Raw genomic sequence first — 15,314 nt, forward strand, 5'->3', positions numbered from 1 at the left:
CCCATAATCTTTGTACAACATTTACTTTGATACATCAGTTGAACCATGATCTCAATGTGGTTTCTGTAATACTTGATGCCACTAAGTCATTTGAGTCAGTGGAATGGGTGTATCTCCTCGCAGTATTGGCCTGCATGGGCTTGCCGCTCCATTTGTCAACTGGATAAAGCTGCTATAAACTCATGAACCATGTAAGAGTAAGTGGGTTAATATCAGATTCAATTCTATCCGATGTGGCACACACTTGGGATACCCCCTCTCCCCAATACTATTTGTGCCGGCTGTCGAGCCATTGGCGGTCAAATTGAGACAGCACTTCAGCATATTCACCCTCCGTTACACTGCCCACCTGGTGCTGATTTCCCAATATACCGATGATATGACACTGTAACGGAGGGTTTAAATGCAATCCTAAGAGAATTGATCAGATTTGGGGGTCTCTCGGTAATCCAGATTAAGTGGGGAAAGTCAGTGGTGTTTCCACTTACAAGTGAAACCAATGAGTGTGCCCTAGACTTCCCACTGGTCTGGATTGAGGGCCCTGTCAAATACCTGGGGATCTAGATACACTGGTACATAGCTGTGGCACTCAAGGAAAACTATAGTAGACCCATCTCGACACTGGAAGATAGAGTTGCACGCTGGATAAAACTGGCGCTATTGTTGCAGGCCACATAGGCATTATTAGTAAAATGGTGGTTCTCCCTCAGTTTCTATATTTCTTTACAAATATAACTATACCCCTCAACAGGGAATTTTTTCATACACTGCATTCATTGCTGCTGCGTTTGGTCTTGGCTGGGAAACATCCTCAACTGACATGAGAGAGACTAACACTGCCTTGCCGTCAGGGGGGGATTTAAGGCACCTGATTTTCACCTTTACTATCTATGCGCACAAGCTCAACGCGCATATCATTGGTACCACCCTCAACACTATTCTCCCCTCCTTGTGATAGAAACAGACAATGTGTGGCCTACCCCACTTTCGTTATCGCTCTGGCTGCCTGTTCACACCAGCTCCCACAAATTAGACGTAGTCTGCTGCACCACGAGGACATGGCAAGGCCTCTGTGCCAGACACACCCTTACACTTATGTATTTCCACTCTGTCTCTCTACTAGGTCACTCCATATTATCTTTGACAACTGAACCCAAGGTGCAGGCTCAACTGCGGAATTTAAAGATGAAAAACTGGGGTGACCTTTATCAAGCTGGCACCTTTATCAATACAGCCTCCTTCCTAGGCACCAAGCATTCAAAGATGCTTGACACATTTCTTTACTACCACCTCTGGACCACGATAAAAGCCCATATACCTAACTTCCCAATTGAACCACCCTCTTTTAAACCGGTCGATGCATTGATAGCAGCTCGCACAGCCCGGGGCCTAGTGACAGACTTCTATATTACTCAGAAGGAGAGCCCTATCATAGCTCCAGCCTCTAAAGCTTAATGAGATAAGGCACTTAGGGCCAGATGTAGGAAGGCAAATACCGATCGGTAACGGCCGATTTCGGCCATTACCGACCGGTATTTGGTTGTTGAGATGTAGGGGGCCCAAATTTTAACGAATCTGTAAATTTACCGATTCGGTAAAATACCAAATCAGTAAAATTACCAAATCGGTAAATCTAGATGTAGGTGGTACTTAAAATAATGCCACAGGCCCTTAAGAATTCGTTATTTACCATGCAATACTATTACATGGTAAATAACGAATTCCTGTATACATGTACACCTGTGCCATGTGGCACACATACATAGGGCATGTATGTGTGTCACATGGCACACAAGCCAGAATCAGGGGTGAGTCCCCCTTGACAAATCGGTAATTTTACCGAATCGGTATTTACCGATTCGGTAATTGACATTGATTCCTATGGGCCTATAGGAATCAATGGCAATTACCGAATCGGTAAATACCGATTCGGTAAATACCGAATCCTACAGATTCGGTATTTTTTACCGATTTTTTACCTACATTGGATTTACCGAATCATAAATACCGAATCGGTAAAATTCGGTATTTATGAATCGGTAAATCCAATTTACCTACATCTAGCCCTTAGTATACAATTAACTGAGAAAGAATGGAAGTTATGCTGCCTCCAACCATCCCAGCATCAAGTAGAAGACTCCACATCATACACTTCAAATACTTACACAAGCTATAGTACACCCTGGTAGGCCACTGCAAAACCACCCTACAGTCACACTCAACCTGCATCCACTGAGGACATCTGGAAGCAGAGTTCTATCATTTAGCATGGCAGTGCCCACTGATACAGCAATACTGGGCAAAGGTCTTGAACACATTGAAGGATAAATCTGGCAAAGTCTTGCTGTTTGATCCCAAACTGGCCCTTCTGGGTTATGTGATAGCTGATAGATAGGCAGTGCAGTGACTGGTGGCGCTGTCTCTGTTGTTAGCCAAACACCAAGGTTTGAAACAGTAGGGCAGAGGCAAGGCCTCCACAAGACAGAATTTGTTCACAGATTTAACCCACGGTAATGAAGAGCAGGAACTCTAAGTAGAATTAAAGACCTTTCCCCACATGCATCAAGTGGTTTTGGAGTCGCAAACGGTGCGAATCGGAAAAATCGGCCGTTTGCGATTCCAAAATCACTTTTTGGGATGCATGAAATAATTTTAGAAAACTCGCTATTTTTTGCAATTCTTAAAAATGCTATTGCATTTAAGGAATCGCATTTGTGCGATTCCTTAAATGCAATGCATGAATTTTAAAAAAAATGCGAATTAGGAAATAGGAAGTGCAAATTAACACGAGGTTGACCCTCGTGTTAATTTGCGAAATTTTGCAAAAAAGCTCAAAAATGCATTTTTGAAAGTGTCATGTTACACACACACACATGTCCTTTGGACATGTGTGTGTGTGAAACTTGCACTTAAAAAAACATTTTAAGGGTGCAGGGGGGGGTCCTTTGGACCCCCCTCAGCACCCTTGCAATGCATCAACAAATTGACATTCACAAATTCAAATTCGCAAAAAGCTAATGCCTTTTAATTGATTCCTATGGGCCTCAGGGCCCATAGGAATCAATGTAATGCCATTCCTTAATTGCGATTCGCAATTAAGGAATCGCAAATACAGAAAATTAAGAAATCGTAAAATACCTACAGATTTCTTGATGCATAGGATTTTGCAATTCCTAAATTGCGATTCCTTAATTTTCGCAATTTAGGAATTGCAAAATCCTACGATGATGCATGTGGCCGATCTGTGTCCAGACCTATATGAAGCGTGGGGCCCCCTTCTGTCAGCATCTCATGGCGGGCACCAGTGCCCTACAAGACAACTCCCCCCTCCACCACCGCCCCCAATGACACAACGCGGGATCTCCAGGCTGCGGCAAATCATGATACAACCATACAGCAAATACCGGCTGTTACTGAGTTGCTGAGCCCAGCAACCTCCAAGTGGACTGCTGTCACGCAAGGATCACAAACTGCCCCAGACGAGTAGGGTGGGATATATTTGTGATTGTACTTTCCGGCTCAACCCCTAAATCTACTGTGCATGTAAGTGATTTGCATAGAGTGTACATTATTTTGTAATGTTTTACTAATCTTCTCTAAGGAGGAGTTGCTATGAGATTGAGATTGTACGGTTATCAATAAGCAATACAACAATAAAAAAATAAAATCAGAGTGCAGATTAAAGTATGAATACTGCATCTCAGGAATTGACCCAGCTAGAAAAAATATGACAAAACTATTTTAAAAATAGTTATTAAAAATCCAATGGTGAAGTTACATTACACAAGGACGCATTCATTTTTTTGGTAGGCACGGGGACATTAAGTGATTTGCCCAGAACCACAGGATGCTGAGCCAGCGTCGAGACTCGAACCTGGTTCCTCAGCTCCAACGTCGGCAGATCTGGCCGTTAGGCAGTCAGATAACAAACGTATGCATTCATTGCTTTTTTTCTTACCAAATATGCATTCCTTTCATTGTGCCTTAGGTTTTTTAGAGCATGGACTATTATGCCAAGGTTTGTTGTTTCATGCTAAAGCCATTCTGACTCTGGAAGTGGAGGGTTATAGATCATTAAATAACTCTTCCTCTGGGCTGTTGTGAGCCAACACAGGAAACATGTTCGAAGAACGCTGCCAAGAAATGTTGCTAATTAGTAAGGTATTACTTTGTGGTCAGCAAGCCATCCCTCTGTACAGGATGGTAATGATTTTAAACGTAAAAATGCTTTCTCGAGGACTGTTCATTTTTTCCCTCTCAAGTAGAATTACTCATGCACACGTGTTGCTGTGGATCTATTTTGCCCACAGGAAGCTGTACAACTGCTTGTCATTCATACTTTTCACTTGCACATTTCATATTGTACAAAATACCATGATACCCTACAACTATAAATTTGACATAAGTGGAAACATGTGTGGAAATCAGGGTTGCCATTGAAATAACATTTACACATCTCGACTTATTTCTTATTTGGAGCTGAAAAATAGGGTGGCATCTTACCAGTGCTCCGTTGCATTTACAAGCCCTTATTTTACGCAAGCTCCACTGAGTCACTGCTACAGTCCTTCTTTCCAAGCAACTGTCATATCTCATTGACAGACTGCCTTTTGCTTGAGGCCAAGATCCCACTGGAGGAAAGAAAATGTCTGTCTGAAGTCACACTTCTGAAGCTTGCTTTGCTCCAACCCAATCCCGAAAAATATTTTTGGCCAACCTCCAAGTAAAATTATGTTGCATACTTGGTTGAAAGGCAGTTTTCATGTTCCTTTTGCATTTTTTAAATCCATGCAGGCCCATTTGTTTATTGCAGATGTGTCCGACTTTGGTCTCAAGGGCAGGAACCGTGCCACAAGTTCAAAGTAATCTCAAACTATGTAATTGATTCTGATTTAGATGAAAAGGGACAAATACTCATGCCATTTATGAATATGGGTAAGAGTACTACAGGAGTAGTCTTTTACGTACTTTTACATGCCCTAGTGAATCATCACGTAAACCTACAGCTGCCTCTTTGTTAAAGTGCAAAGAGGGCACATGCCTTTCCATTTGTACTTATTGTATATGAATAGTCCCTGAAAATTGCCATTTTATTCCCATTTTAGATGGTTTAGGGCTAGTTCGCCAAATTCTGTAAGAGTATGTAAAACAATGCTATGGGAGTACTCCTTTACATTCCAAGATGCAGTTGAGAATAGAGCCGTTGTATGTAAATATAGCCGATGTGAATGTGCTGATATGGCATGGATTGTGACTATGTGGGGGTGTTGGACAGCACTTGATTAAATTGTAGTTTTACACACTTTTATGGAAGTGGAAAGCACCCTTTTGCCTTTGGGTTAGGATGCATTCTAGAAATACTTCAAATAACTAAATACATAAATAGCCATTAACAGTTTATACTTTCTATAACTCTCAGTAGTCAAAGAGCCTGAATTTGTTTTTGTTTTGTGGAGTTTTATATGGAGCAAACTAGACCCGCTTTACATGAGCACCAGTTATGTTACAGGCGGACACATTCATTTTTTATTTTTTTTGGTAGGCACAGGAAGATTAAGAGATTTGCCCAGAATCACAGAATGTTTAGCTTCCCTCCTGAGACACGAACCTGTTTCCCCCACTCCGCTGTCGACCGCCTTAGCCATTAGGCCACATTCTCTCCCCTGATTATCAAACAGCACTTTGTAGCAGATTGTGTAGAGCTATAAAATGTATGTTTTGCCTATGGTTATATCTGTAGAGTTCTCCACCCCGCTTGCAGTGTCTCCACGTATGTAAGTATCTATTTTAGAAGTAAATGTGGGAGTAAGAGGGATTTAGGGAGGGCCCGGGAAGGGTTTGGAAGGGACCTCACCCACCCACATACATGTAAGCCAGTTGCATCACTCTGCGGGGTGAAGTCATGTAACTAACACTTTTGTAGTAGGTTTAAACTCGGAGTATGTGAATACCGAAAGTAGTAAACATACTACAAAGTATAAACATACTCAAAAGTGTAACTTACCTTTGTGAATCCGGCCCAAAGATGGGTTTATACTATCTTAAGGTAGTCTTTGCAGCTCAAAAAAGTTAACTAGTGTGGTTAGTGGAAAAGAAAAGAAAATATAACTTTTTTTCTCCAACAACACAGTTATTGCTTGTCATACTGAAATGGTCTTAGAATCTTTGTCACGATTTAGAGTTAGGAGAGAAGAGAAAATACTCCATGTTATGGAGGTGTTACTAAATCCTCAGTTGGAGGACTATTTGTCAGTAGATAACCCTTTGTTGGAATAATATGACTGACATAAAGCCACTTGACCATTCTCCACTGGTGTCAAATCCTCATTAGATTATTAAACACTTCCTTTACAAATCAGAACATTTTCCAATGCCACAAAACTGTGAATGATGCCTTTTGTATTGTTGGCACAAAAAAGGGGCAAAAGATTAATTACTTACAATATTTTAACTCTGAAAAGTGCATGAAAACTGCAAAGTTTACAATACGCATAGTTGTGTGACTACGAGAAAAAATATACTAGTCCCCTGTGTGTGACGTAATAGAACTTGCTGTAGTAGGATTCATATCTGAAATGATTAATTAAAAACCCTGAACTTGTAATGTTTTAACTGTAGCAGCTATTAATTTTATTTTCAAAACATTAACACAGTTTTTACAAGCACACACATATTTAAATATTCCCTGAAAAAAACAATCGTTAAAGTGACGTTATAGTTAGGGGAAATTTCATGATAACGTAACGTTTGAAACAAAAATAAATTCTCCAGATATACTTATGTCTAGTAACTATAACTCATGCCCTAAGGTAACTATACAACGTTCTCCCGCCATGCATAGTCTTTTAATCGATGATGTAATTTCAAATGTTGCAATTATATTATCAATGATTTCATAGATGTCATGAGTGATGACATATATGGCATACTTAGCTGTGCAAGGCGAAGGCATGAGTTATAGTTACCAGAGAGAACTATAACCTGTAAATTTCAGTTTTTTTTTTGTTTAAAACCTTAAGTTGTCACTGAAATGTTAACCTAACTATAACATCATTGTAACCTTTAGGTTTTCAATTAAGTGCTTGGATTTTTTAAACGTAACATATTTTATTACAGTACGTAAAGGTAACTCCTCGCTTCGCACATCCGCTTTACATCTGACATTGTGTGTAATTGATGTATAAAGTAACACCACAAATACTGTTACTAATAGAAAGTTCTCTAGCCACATTACATTTGACAACATTCAGAGACAATCTCCAGTGTCCTTGGTATACGAACTGAGATTTTTGACTATTGGTGCTAAGTAAAAGTCCGCCTATTTGGAGACATTTTCGTACTAGGACTCACATGCTGATACCATTGATATGCCAGGTGGATTAATTAGACTTTTATGCAAATGGGGTGAGAAGTAAATCGTTGGTATGACATGATTGATTGTCCTTTTTAAACGTAGATACTTATCCTCATTAACAGTGGGACATGAAAAGAGCTGATGTCCCAGTAATATTGTGGCAGATGTGAACAAGGCATGGAGCCCCCATGGCTTGCTTTCAATCCCAACGGGAATTTATTACCTCTTCAGGGTCCCCGATTATCAATGGAGAAAGTGTGCATAACTTGTTGAATCCAACTGAGCCTCCTTGAACTGGACTCTGTGGCTGAACTGAGTTATGAAATTGCATTGCCACTACACTGACTGAGACATTTTATCCTGGATGTGATCACTAGTGAATTTGAACTGTGCAATTATTAGAGACATTTAAAGAGGCTTTAAAGGGAAGAAAGAACAATACCTAGGCCCGAGTCTGCTGAAGGAGCATTAGGTTGTCACTTAGAAGAACACAGACTGGAGCTAAGGAAGGCTCATGAAGACCCTGTAAATACTATAATTGCATTTCGATTGCATTGACATTGTTTGCTATTTGCGCAGTTGGAAACTATCCAAGACTTTTGCTGCTGTTGCTTTTACATAAACTGTCTAAATTCAGAGAAATCATGAAACCTAATAATAATATAGCCACTAAAGCAGACACTCACTCACCCATACAGCCAGTTACACTATATCACCACCACAGTCACTCACATACCAATACAGCTACTCTCGCACCCTTATTCACCTATACATCTACTCACACACCCACTCACACACATACAGCACTCAGACACCTACTCCCAAATTCATACAGACAGTCATACATCCACTCAGATGAAATATTTTGGAAACAGTTTACTAATTACTAGTTTAGAAACAATATTAATTTAACTTTTACTGTAGCTTACAATACATCTTTAAGTCTCAAAAACATTTACGAAACACTTTCACTCACTGGATGATGTCATCAGTTATGTCATTTGAGATGTAATCAGTGATATAATGAGTGATGTCAGTGACCATGTAATGAGTGATGTAACATGTGAGGTCATAAGCAGCGTATTACGGGATCGTAAGTTATAGTTAGCTCAGGTAGCTATACCTGCTGAATGTCAATGGATTTATACGGGTGAAATCTGAGGCTAACGATAACGTCCTTGTAACCTTTGGTTTTCTCTGTGATTATGTATATATATATATATATATATATATATATATATATATATATATATATATATATATATATATCGCCAGTAGCTATGTATAGTTAGGACCATGTTTCCATCGGAAACACATTTTTTTTGTGACGCGGACACTCATGGGGATCAATATTCAAAATGTAGAGTCACGCAAACGAGCAGATGAATTTCGGCTCCTACCTTTGTCAACACTTGTATTGTGGGGACAAACTGATAGCAGTTTATTTAAACAGCTACAACTTTCTCCCATTGGATAGGTCATTAGTGAACACAGATGAAGGACTGGCCAACCCTGTACTATTACTCTCTTATACGGCCGCCATATTAGCATGTATTATTCACAGTAGATGCCAAATGCCTATATTTGTGTTAAAACAATGGTATTTAGGAGATCCATTTAATTACACAGTCTCACCATAAATCATCATTGTTTAGAAAACAGCAAAATACTTATGATTGGTAACCCACATGCTAATAAATGATACTTATACATATAAACCCCAGTGGCGATCGCCACTACGTAGTTATAGTTAGGTCTGTCTTTCCATATCAAGAGCGTGTTTTTGTTTGCTAATAACTTTGGCCATGTTTGACTAATATTCAAAAAACTTTCCAAAACAAATGTCCCTCCAACTCAGCTCCTTTCTGAAAAGTTTCTGGGTAATCTATCCAGCGCAGGATTAGAAAAAAGGGGGGGTCCTAACACGGTCTCAGTGAATATTTATCATTTGTGCATCACCAAGTAAAGTGTCTTGTTTTGACCCGATTAAATATTTGTTTCCATCACACTTCAGAATTACAAAGCATTGTGCTGCATTTTTGCTTTCCTAACTGCTAGATGCATAGATTCATTTGCAGGCATTTACATTGTGTTGTATGTTACACAAGATTACATCGTACAACCTTTCCTTTCACACTCACCGTACACCAGCAAGTGTTATATAATTCACTTTAATCTTCTTTCTCTATCTGCAAAGTGAGAGGAGTTTGCAAACACCAACCCCCATATTAAACAAGCATTGGCATAGCCAATAGGTCTCGCCTTTGGGACCTTATAAGTTGATGTTGTTGCACCAAGGATATTGTGCTGCATAACTAAATACTTATAATGCTTGTTTAAACCTATACAGGATAAGTGATTTGCCCGTAATCACTGGATGTTGACCAGCCCAAGGCAGGACTCGAAATTGGTTGCTTAGTACCACAGCCCATAGCTGTAGGCGCTAGAATGCATCTCTCCCTAGTGGAACACCTCCCTAAGGATAATCTGTGAAGTGGTATTCCGCAAGTGTGGAATTTCCGTATCTCTCTGTGTTAAAGAGCTCTGAACGGGGGGGTAATGCATAACAAAACGCCTGCTATTCAATGCGCTAAAAGCGCTAGCTATTCAATGCGCAAAAAGCGCTACCTATTTCCAGTGCCGTGGTGCTCATGCTTGCAGCCTATGCAGAGACCTGCTCATCTCCAGCTCGGCTTATCATCCTTCCGAGGCCCACAAAAGGAGTGTTTTTACGCGGAGTGAAACACCCACTACTGACAGAGCTGCAGAGTTACAAGCCTGTTGCAGCATTCACACTGTACTGTAGACGAGCGTGCAGCATTCTTGATGTAATCTGGTCGCACGTTGTCCCAAAGTATTCCTACAGGTTTCACTCCCTCTGAGCCAACCTGTGGCTTACAGTGGGGCTGAGGGGGTTAGGGAGGTCATCAGAGGCAGTTGATGGGGATTTGAAGGACCTCCTACTTTATTATCATGTTAATGCTGCCTGAATGGGCTTCTCAGGGAGTGGGAAGTGAGGGTAGGGGTCTGGAGGGAGGCAGCCCCTGGGAGAAGAAAAGCCAGGCAGGCAACGGGTAATGAGCCGAGGAGAGGGGCTGATTATTCATTGCTGGTAATCCACCCACCCCAGCTCCCAATCCTCGCCCCCTCTCTTTGAGGCAGGCGGGTGGAAGGGGGTGCAAGAAAAAGGCGAGAGGTGGTACGCAGATGGAGAGAGATGGAAGAGAAAAAGGAGGGACAAGGAGATGAGAGAACGACGGAAGGAGTACGAGAGAGGAGAAGGGAGAGCAGGGGAAGGAGCAAGAGAGAAGTATTTTTCGGAGAGCAGATAACGAGCTGGGGTAGAAGAAAGGGAGAGTGGGCGGAGATTAGAGAGAGCCTTGGAGGGGCAGCGAAGGGGCGAGGCTGAAGGGGAGAGAGAGGAGGTAAGACAGAGAAACAAGACTGCATGTCATGCGCGCGCACTGCAAGAAATGTAAGGTATGCAGCTGACCCCCGACCGCCCTGCTGCTCGCTCCCGAGACCCCTAGGCCATGGGAGGGGACATTTAAAGATAAGGCGGGACATGCCCGAGCCTTTGCCCATTTGCGTGCTTTCTTTTCTGGAAGCCTTACGCAATGGCCAATCAAATGCGTGGCAGTAAAAAAAAAAAAGCTCTGGGAGTTGGAAGTCCTTTTGGAAGTCCTTACAATAAGCCTCGCTGAGCAGCGCATGCGCACCGGCTCAGACGAGACCTAAAGACATAAGCAGCAATTTATCAGAAGATAGGGCCTGACTTTTGACCTCTGTTTTTCGAAGTGCAGCAAATGTGACAAGACAAATACAGAAGCTAAAGGCATCTTTATCTATTGCTTGGACTTTCAAAAACCACCAAAAATGAGCTCACGACCCACTGTAGGTGGTAACCTACATTTTGGAAATCACTGTTCTAGACAATGCTCTCAGGGTGCCTATTTAAAAAAAACATGCTTTTGTGTCTGTGCAAAAGGAACTCCATAGGGCATGCCAAAGACAATCCTGTCTGCATACATCTGCGCCTAAGAAGCGACAAGCAGCCAAAAATGCTGCCTGGAGACCTGCATTTTAGAAAAGGAAATATTATTTAAATATGCTCCTGCTGAAGACTGTAAGTAAGCCGAGATCAGTTATCAGTTACGAGCCAAGTGCTGAGTGATCTAGGTATATTGTTACTGTTATTTAATTATACTGAACAAAGCATTCAAGCCAATAAAGGGATGGATTCCAATGTCAGAAACTGGGGAGTGAGGTGTGAAGAGCCTGTTTTGGGCCCAAATCACTTTAAAAGGGCCTTAATCAATGCGTGCTCTGCTGTAACAGTCATAGTTTATTAGATGTAATTGTGACTAAGAGGCAAGATTGTTTTGGCTATCACTACATCTTGGTTGAAAGAGAATTGCACGTGCAATGTTACCACACATTACTTTGGCATGCAAGTCATTATACAGACTTGCTTTAGGGGGCGCTAGACTTCGTGGCACGGCAGCCAGGGTGCCTGATACTGGACTACGGGGTTCACGGTTCGAACCCCGGTGCCAGCAGCAGTTTAGCCCAGCACCATGTGACTCCGGGCAATAGCTCACTTAGGGCCCGATGTAGGTAGGCAAATACCGGTCGGAAACGGCCGAAAATACAGATTTTCGGCCGTTTACGACCGGTATGTGCACATTGAGATGTAGGGACATGTAAAATTACAGCATCTGTAATTTTACCGAATCTGTAATTTTACCGAATTGGAAAAATACAGATTTGGTAAAATTACCTATTCTGTAATTTCAGATGTAGGTAGCACTGTTTTCAGTGCTACAAGTGTTTCAGAATTCGTTATTTACCACCAACTAGAAGTTGGTGGTAAATAATGAAAACCCTTTAAAAAGCATTTTTTTTGCTTATTAAACAGTGCCATGTTGCAGACATACATGCCCTAAGGGCATGTATGTCTGCAACATGTGCACCCATGCACAATTGAGGGGTGCAACAGGGTGTCAAAGTGACACCCCGCCACCCTTCTGGGTTTCCCCCAATTACCGAATCGGTATTTACAGATTCGGTAATTGACATTCATTCCTATGGGCCTACAGGCCCATAGGAATGAATGTCAATTTACCGAATCGGTAAATACCGATTCGGTAATTACCGAATGTTACCGATTCTGTAATGAAATCGGTAAAATTACCTAAATCCCGATTGCCAGTTCTTAAATACCGAATCGGTATGATTCGGTATTTAAGAATCGGTAATCTGGGATTACCTACATCGGGCCCTTAATCTTCCCGACGGCCCCGCAGCGCCGGGACACCACTTCGGAGGTAGCTGTGCGCTTTACAAATACTGGTATTATCATTATTAGAATAGTATAAATTACTATTCCAACTCCAGTCTACGAAGAAGTAGGGAAGGTGTTGCACTTACAAATCCAACACTAGTCCAACAACATGCCTCTACAATAAGTCATTGTAACGACTTGCGTGCTAAAGTAATGTTTGGTAACAATGCATGCAGGGTACTAAAATCGTTGTAAAGCCTGGTCATTGTAAAGACTGCGGAGTAAGGGATGTTTAATGATGAAAGTAATATGAAATGTGTTTGTATGTCACAGACCAATATGGTGCCCCAATGCTGCACTGGATCAGTTGAGCTTCTACTCATATTTTGTCTGTAAATATGAGAAATCAACTTTTGAGGGATCCGAATTTTTGATTTCGATTCATTTTCAGACATTACTAAAATGAAACATAATGAATTGTTATCTTTATTCAACTTCAATGTGACTCGTGATTCTCTGACTCTTAAAGCAGGCCACACATTAGATATTTCTTGGGCTGGTAGCATTTCATGTCCTCTCCTTCTGGATTTTGAAGTATTGTGGTCTAACAATTTTGTTATTACTGTAAATTGGAGCTTGTGACCCTCGAATTTTAAGAAAGTGAATAACCTACCTAGGAGAAACGCAAGTAGGTGGCAACTGGCGGGTTGTAAATTAACTAGGTGGTGGCATCGCCATGCTAGGTAACAAGAATTACCTGAGTAAATATGCAGAATCATTGTTGGCACTTTGTAATGAAATAAAGGTTGCAGTGAATGATCAAATCGTTACCTCAGTTATTGATGATAGAAACAACAACAAAGAAGAAAAAATGGTTCTCCGAAGAAATAAAGTTTTTGAAGGCTAATCTCTGTCAAATGAATTGTCCTTGGCATAAAGATTATTCTGTGGAGGCAAGAAATTGTTGGTGCACCTACGACTGTGATTAAAAGAAAGCTATTAATGAAGCCAAAGCCTTCCATTAATCAAACAGAATCCTGGTACCCCCCAGCATGCAGAAAGCCTTGTTCCAGGTTATCAAGGAATTTGGAGTTACCCTGGGTCGTCAATTAGTTATTTGTTCGGAGAAGTACAATCATCTGGCAGGCTTTTTTGTTTAAAAAGTGGGATCTCTAAAGGCCAAGATTGAAGTCTCTTTGACGAAACAGCCGGTTGGGTCGTTCTAGAGGTACGCAGATCCACAACAAAGACTTTCAAATACTTTAGCTCGCTTAGCTCGGATACTTGCCTAACTCGAATAAGTGAAAGCCAAGGATTAATTCAGGTCATATTTTGTAGGTGGGACCCACCAGCACTTATTTTTTAGGACCGGTACGGAGTTCTCCTCAACAGACATTGAGTCAAAGTAAAAGAGAGAAAAACACAAAAGCTGGAAAGAGGGATGATAAGAAAGATGGAAAATAAGTGACAACAGGCGAAAGCAGGGATGAAAAACTGCAAGAGAAAAAGAAGCAGGAAGTGTCTAGTGGTGGATTAGAGAGGCATAGGTGGAATCAATACTGCACAGCCTTGGGGGACATGGCCGCAACCCACTTAGCATCTCTATTGTAGTTGGATCAAAGACTCCGCACCGTCTTATATTATCGTTTACGTGATTGTTTATTGGTATTTTAATCAGCCCGTGACTGCTATCCGATCATGCTATTGAATATTATACTTTACCCAATATTATGTTGCGCCACCCCCCTTTTGCCCTCCCCCCCTGTTTCTGTTAAGCGCTCTGATATCTGTAAAGATCTTGTTCGCGCTATATAAAAAATCTGAATAAATAAATAAATAAATAGTACGCACATCTCTGAGCTCCCACCCTTGATTCCTGCTCTGACCACTTCCTCTAGGATGGCGGCCTTCAGGTGGCACCCTCTTGCTGAGGGAAGCTGCCCGAACCTGCTGGGAGCGGCCGCCGGGAGTGGGAGAATGGGGAAGTTGCGTGGCGGAGGGGAGCACTGAACCTGGGCCCATCAAAATGAAAGAGGACGGACACCACGGTGTTGCGGCCACAGCACCACAGCACAGAGGGGGACCAACCAGAGCTGGGGAGGAGCTGCTTTGCCCCACTGTGTTGCTCCCCATGCCCCGCCTGACAACTGTCAAGAAGAAGCACTCCCGCATCAGCGGGGAAGAGGAGAAGCGGTTTTAAAAGCCTGCCTGAGAATGGGGCAGATGATGGGGGTGACAGCTCTTGTGGATAGACCAGGTGCCGGCTGGCAGTGGCAAAGACCGGTTGGCTGGGCTGCCCAAACTGCAAAGGAGGACAGCCTCCAGAGTGGAGCCACCCCTGCACTGTTGCTTTCCTCTGAAGGGGTCGAGACAGGTGGGACTCCAAATCTGGGCCCACCACAACAGCGGAGGATGGGTGCAGCGTGATGAGGTGAAACCGCCACAGCAGACGCGACACGGAGGTGAAACCGCTGAGATTGAGGAGCACTGCTCCGCCAGATAACAACTGAAAAAAACCTCCTGTACCAATGAGGAATGGGTGGAAAGGCCCCAAAGTCCTGCCAGAGAGGGGACCTAGGCCTTCAATGGCAGAAGCCAGACAGTGACCAGTAGTGCCAGTCTGAGGTACCTCGGCCGCTGTGGGGACAGCAGTCCTGGGGGAGTGTCTTCCCCTTG

The sequence above is a fragment of the Lissotriton helveticus genome, chromosome 3_1 (assembly GCF_964261635.1).
Source record: "Lissotriton helveticus chromosome 3_1, aLisHel1.1, whole genome shotgun sequence".
Classification (NCBI taxonomy): Eukaryota; Metazoa; Chordata; class Amphibia; order Caudata; family Salamandridae; genus Lissotriton; species Lissotriton helveticus.